Source organism: Podarcis erhardii (genome assembly GCF_964252035.2).
Source record: "Podarcis erhardii genome assembly, chromosome: 7".
Classification (NCBI taxonomy): Eukaryota; Metazoa; Chordata; class Lepidosauria; order Squamata; family Lacertidae; genus Podarcis; species Podarcis erhardii.
The window spans coordinates 83957142-83963621 of record NC_138511.1 but is presented as its reverse complement, the minus strand read 5'-3'; positions in this window follow the sequence as shown (position 1 = coordinate 83963621).

The following is a 6480-nucleotide window of genomic DNA, read 5'->3' as shown; positions in this document are numbered from 1 at the left end:
AGATAGCTTCCCCCTGCCTTTTTCTCCTTTTTGGCAATGAAACTGTTCCTAGGCACCATTCTGAATTTAGAAGACATCGCCATCTCCTCAGTACTGGCAAATGGTTTTTGTCACATTCTCCCTTCTTCATGTTTCTTCCTGCTTCTGTAACTTTAAAACCAAATGTTGCCTAAGGTTAAAGGTTGAAGTAGCTGAAAGGATTTTGATGTTGTTATAATAAGAAAAAAACACAACCACTTGATTTCCAACCCCATGGTCATATAATCACTCTTTAAAAAAAGCATTTCAAGGTGTGTAAGGAAAATAAATCTTCAAAAGCTGTCACAGAATCTGTAACCAGGCAGGAAGGATAATTTATATATCTTTGGATGATGGTAATGTTGGATGGGTCCTTTTGAACGAAGTCCTGTACCTTCTCTGGGCTTACCTTTCAAATGTATGCATTATTACTGGCTTAATTTTAGCCCTATAACCTGTTTTCTGTGCCAAGGCTGAGCCCTGGAAAGATGTGAAGTATTAATAAAACAGGCACTGCTTCTGATTGTGTACGGGGCTTGTTTCCTTGTCGGTTGCTAACTTCCAACAACGCTGGATGCTCACAGACTTGCCCTTTTCGGGTGGGATTCAGTCCCGTATCAGCAAGTTTGGGTTGTGCAATTAAATAATAATAATAATAATTTCTTATTTGTACCCCGCCCATCTGGCTGGGTTTCCCCAGCCACTCTGGGCGGCTTCCATAGAAACCAAAAATACACTAAAATATCACAGATTAAAAACTTCCCTGAACAGGGCTACCTTAAGATGTCTTCTGAATGTCAGGTAGTTATTTATCGCTTTGACATCTGATGGGAGGGCGTTCCACAGGGCAGGCGCCACTACCGAGAAGGCCCTCTGCCTGGTTCCCTGTAGCTTTGCTTCTCGCAATGAGGGAACCGCCAGAAGGCCCTCGGCGCTGGACCTCAGCGTCCGGGCAGAATGATGGGGGTGGAGATGCTCCTTCAGGTGTATGGGCCAAGGCCATTTAGGGCTTTAAAGGTCAATACCAGCACTTTGAATTGTGCTCGGAAACGTGCTGGGAGCCAATGTAGGTCTTTCAAGACCGGTGTTATGTGGTCTCGGCGGCCGCCCCCAGTCACCAGTCTGGCTGCCGCATTCTGGATTAGTTAAATTAAATTAAAGCTGAGGTGGAGCTCTTGCACAGCAAGCCTACTTCCTCAGAGGACTGCACTTTTTGCCATAAGGAAAGTGAGGGAGAAACAGAGTTGACAGCGTAGGATAACGCTTGCTTTGACGCAACTGTTTTCTAGCCTCCCCGGAGACAAACCCAGGTGAGTATTCAGTAAGCAAGTCATCTGGAAAAGCTGCTCCACACTTTTTGGCAGTTAGGGAGCAGAGATCGTAAGTCAAAGGAGGTGTCTTCTGAGGGCAAGTTTATTTCAGCCCTGGCACTTTTGAAGGACAGGTCAACCCCACCCCTTGGGCCTAGAATTATTCTTTTTTAAAAAATTATATTCTATTAATTGTGTCTCACCTTTCTTCAATTATGGAGCTCAAGGTGGAATTTCCAGGTATCTTGTTTATTTAATATATTTATATCCCACCTTTCTCCCAAGTTGGGCTTCAAGGTGGTTTTTACAAAAGTTTAAAAACATCAGTTATAAAATACAGAATAATAAAAACAAAACTGGTTAAAAAGAACAATGGCAATGCAGATCTGAAAACAGCAATTTAAATATAATTTGCCCCAACAGGAGCCTAGTGATCAGCACTGTCTGCTCCTTATTTTCCACAGGCCTGGCTGAGCAGGTAGGTCTTAGCCTCCAGCATAGTTGGAGCCAACCTAACCCCTCTTGGGAATGAGGGCCACGAACTTGGATGGTTTCAAACCAAGATTAGACAAATTAATAGAGGAGAAGGCTATCAATGGCTATGTAATAAATGAAAATCTGCCCTTGTTCCCTTATGGGAGACACGAGCCCTTATAGAGTCCGTTGTAGGTTCTCCATCAGTCGGAGAAAAGAACAGAGGCCAACCAGAGAATATTGAGAAGCAAAGCAGCTAGTAAGCCTGATCTTTATTGAACTGTTGCAACACGCCCCTCACACGCAGGAAAGGAGGAGGAGCAGAACCCAGGTGGGTCCGCCCTTATATAGGCATTTTAAATTGCCCGTCCTGGAGTCCAAGACCACCCCCAGACACATTATACCTACATCACAGAAAGGGCGGTCTACAGCAGAAATCTGAGTGCGTTGTTTATCTCCTGTCTGGCAGGTTACCTGTTAATACTTACTTGATTGGATACTCTGGGGAGCCTGGCCAGTCTTTTGTAATAATAAATGCTTAGTTCCTGAGCCAGGTCACAGGCTCACACCCTATTCATACACAGATATACCCTTAAGACAGGTATTGTGAATGAAAAGACAATGGGGAGGCTTTTCCATTTTTCCTTTGACCTTGCAGAGAAAACATTTGGTCAGTTTGGGAGCCAAAATGGCTCCAGGGCTGCCCTCCTGTGCTGCCTCAGACATGTGGCTCATACATTTATGTATGTGTTTGCCTGGCACATCCATGAACATTTTTAATGTGTGTGTGTGTGTGTGTGACCTTAATTTATTTATTTCAGCTACTAGCCAGGGGGGCTGTGCTGTACCTCCACTGTTAGAGGCAGCAATATTTCCAAATCCCAGTTGCTGGAAACAACAGGAGGGGAGAGCGCTTTTGCCCTCGGATCCTGCTGCTTGAGGATTTTCCCACACAGTGGCGTAGCGTGGGGGGTGCAGGGGGGGCCGGCTGCACCGGGCGCAACATCTGGGGGGGGGGCGCTCGCCGCCTCCGGAGTCGCCGAAGAGCCTCGGGCGCAGGCTGTAGCAGAGCCCCATATCTCGCGGAACCGACGAGCTGTGCGCGCGTCCGGGCTGAAGGCGTCCGGCATGCAGCGGCTCTCAGCGCTCCCCGCGGTCCCCGCACGTCAGGGCCATGGAGGGCGCGCCAGGCAGCCCCTCCTCACAGCCCCGCCGCAGCTGCTGCAGCTGCTGGGCCATGTTGCATTTTCCTCGCCTCTCTGCCCTCCTCCTCCGGGCAAGCGGTGTCGTTTGGGCGGCAGCACCAGTGGCAACTCGCCTCAGATCACCTGACACGGACCCGCCACCGCTGCCGCCGTGGCTACCTTACCGTAAATACCCCAGCCCAGGCAGCAGCAAGAAGAAGCTGGCAGCGGCGGCAGGTTAGGGGTTAGGGGCGCAAATTACTTGCCTTGCCCCGGGTTAGGGGGCGCAAATTACTTGCCTTGCCCCGGGTTAGGGGGCGCAAATTACTTGCCTTGCCCCGGGTTAGGGGGCGCAAATTACTTGCCTTGCCCCGGGTTAGGGGGTGCAAATTACTTGCCTTGCCCCGGGTTAGGGGGTGCAAATTACTTGCCTTGCCCCGGATGCTGACAACCCATGCTACGCTGCTGTTCCCACAGACACCCTGGTGGCCACTGTGTAACCTTATTCCATTTCCCGTGCCGCTGCCAAGTGGGAGCAGGATGGCCTTGCCTCAGTTGGTTAGAGCTGGCAGCACCAAGATCCCCATATACGGGGCCACCTGCATATTCCTGCATTGCAGCGGGTTGGGCTGGATGACCTTTGGGTTCCCCTTGCAACTAGGATTCTATGACCAGATGAGGCCATTGGTTGATCCAGCCGGGCTCTTAACTCCTTGCGCTGCCGTTCAGGGGCTAAAGCTGGCTTTCCGCCCCTTCCTGCCTTTTCCCAATGCATGTTTGTGGATTATGGGATGGATGGGGGATCCGTTTTAAGATACAGACCCCCCCCCCCAACAGAGCTTTCGCCTCCTCCTGCGCCGGCGCGGGCGCTTCCTTGCGATGCTTTACCACCTACTGTCCAGCAGAGGGGGATGTTTCCAGAGAACGGAAGGCGGGAGGGCTGAGGAGCGCTGTGATTGGCCCTTGCGGCCACCGGTCACGCGACTCACTCCGGACGAATGGGGGCTTCGGCCAGGAAGGTATGCAGGCGCTCTGTCCCGTCGCGTTCCCAACGCTCTATGGCTCTGGGGTGCTTCCGGTTCCGGAGTGGGAGCTGCGGCTTTTGGGGCGGGTGAGGAATGGCCTCTCCTGTCCTCTAACCCGCGAGCTGGCCGGGGCTGGTGGCTGAGGGGGCTGTTTTGACAGGGGAGCCCTGCTCTCTCGCTCTCTCAGGTGAATGGGGCCTGGTCGCTTGTGGGGAGGAGGGAGAAGCAGCCCGAGGGAGGGCGCTGTCCTGTGGGAGCCCCTTTGGCCTCAGGAAAAGAGGGTGTAAGATAGAGAGACATCTTGATATTGCATAGATAGGTGTATTAACATAACATTAATGCGTGGTTGCTGGGAGGGGGGGGCGCTGTTTTGACACGTCAGCCCTGCTCCCTCTCTCTCTCTCTCTCTCTCTCATACTCTATTAATATGTTAATCTAATATATTAGTAGTATATATATATATATATTAGTAATATATACTATAATCCATACATGGGAATTATTGGGGTGGACTATCTCATTCTTCCCCTTTCTACTATATATATACACTTCGCCCCAGTAATTCCCACATATTGATTATATGTATTTATATTAATATCTATATCTATCTATATAGAAACAGTGGTACCTCGGGTTACAGACGCTTCAGGTTACAGACTCCACTAACCCAGAAATAGTACCTTGGGTTAAGAACTTTGCTTCGGGATGAGAACAGAAATTGTGCTCCAGCGGCGCAGCGGCAGCGGGAGGCCCTGTAACCTGAAGCGTATGTAACCTGAGGTAACACTGTATATATATATATTTATATAAATATAAATATAAATATAAAATCGATATGTATGTGGGAATTATTGGGGTGAAGTATTTCAGTTTCCCCCTTTCCACAACAGAGAATAAGATACCCAGTTCTCGGGAGCCAAAATATAATTTTAAGAGTCAGATCTGCCATTAAAGGGCCATTTAGGGAGGAGGGGGAAGATATAAAAACATATTGAGGGTTGGAACAATTTTTTCAAAAGACATATTTCGGGATTTACTTTTCTTCCGCCCTCCACCCCCAACAGCACGTTTTTAAGCACCTCTGGATTTTCCCTAGTTTCAGAGAGCATTCCTGCCATGGAGCATTAATTGTTTTTTGCCAAAAAAGGAGCTTTTCAGGATCCAGTTGTAAGATTCTGTCTTTTCTCAGGCTCACAGTGTTACAAAAGGAATGATGCACAAGGAAAAGAGGGGAGGGGAAGGGGGAAAGAAAAGAAAGCTACCCCAGGAGCCAGTTCTTAAAGAGATTGTTTCTGGCTGCGGTGGAAATAGTTCAGTTGGGGCCTGTCACTTGGTGGGCGACAGTTGGGGAGAAGAGCCAGCTGCAGCTGGTGTCTGCCCTGTGGTATGGCTGCTGCTGGGTTACTGATAGAATAGAATAGAGGCAGCAGGGATGTTACAGTGGATTAAGATGTATCTCTTTTTCCAGGCTATTGAGGAATTATGACAAAAATGCTCACTGCTGTCTCTTAACTCTGTTTTTTGGGGGGGAGGGGTTCCTGTGGTGTTACTGTTAAAACTTGATGTTAATTTTAAAAAGAAATTGCGGGTTGTATCCATCTAATTTCTACTTGGAGTAGACCACTAATGGACCTAAGTCATGTCCATTAATTTCAGTGGTTCTACTCTGAGTATGGCTAACATTGGCACCAACCCTGTGTGTGCAAATTGCTGGAGGACATTTTGGTATTAATCTATAATAAATAGTAAAAAAACAAGGGGATATTGCTGAAATTTTCAGCAGCCACACCCAAAGGTGTACCTAGTTATATGTATAGCTGAGAACGTAATATTGAAGTTCTTTATCTATACATGTCTGCCTTAGAATATTGTTCATAATGTTACATAGTATGTGGAATAATCCTAGGTGTGCTGTTTGCCAGGTTTGTGCCACGGTATCATATTTTATTTTTATGTGGCTGTCTTTTCGTCTTCCTTCCCACCAAGTGTGTTAACATCGTATTTTTGTGTAATGCTGATTTTTAATTTAATTATGCTTATGGTCACTTGCTAACTATTCCAGCATCACTGATTTCCTGAGCGTTCTTTTCATCCCACATCCTTCACTGTGGCTGTTTTTTACTCTAGTTCATAAGTTAAGGCTTATTTCGCTTTCCTGAATTGGACCTATTGCTCCCTTTCTGTCTTTTCAGCTTTTTTAAAGGAGTACATAGAGATAAGACTCCTCTGAAAATGGCAAGCTGTGGCTCAGCTTCCAGAGAGGTAGCCATGGTTTAATCTGTTGCAGCAGAAGCAATGAGATCTGTTAGAAATGTAAAAAGACTTGCAGGTGTTGTGGCATCAGCTTTCATGGGCTAGAGTTCATTAGATCAGGTGCTTGTCATGATGTGGACTCTGACCCAGGAAAGCTTATGCTTTAATAAAAGTGTTGGTCTCTAAGGTGCCACAAGATTCTTTATTGTTCAAGCA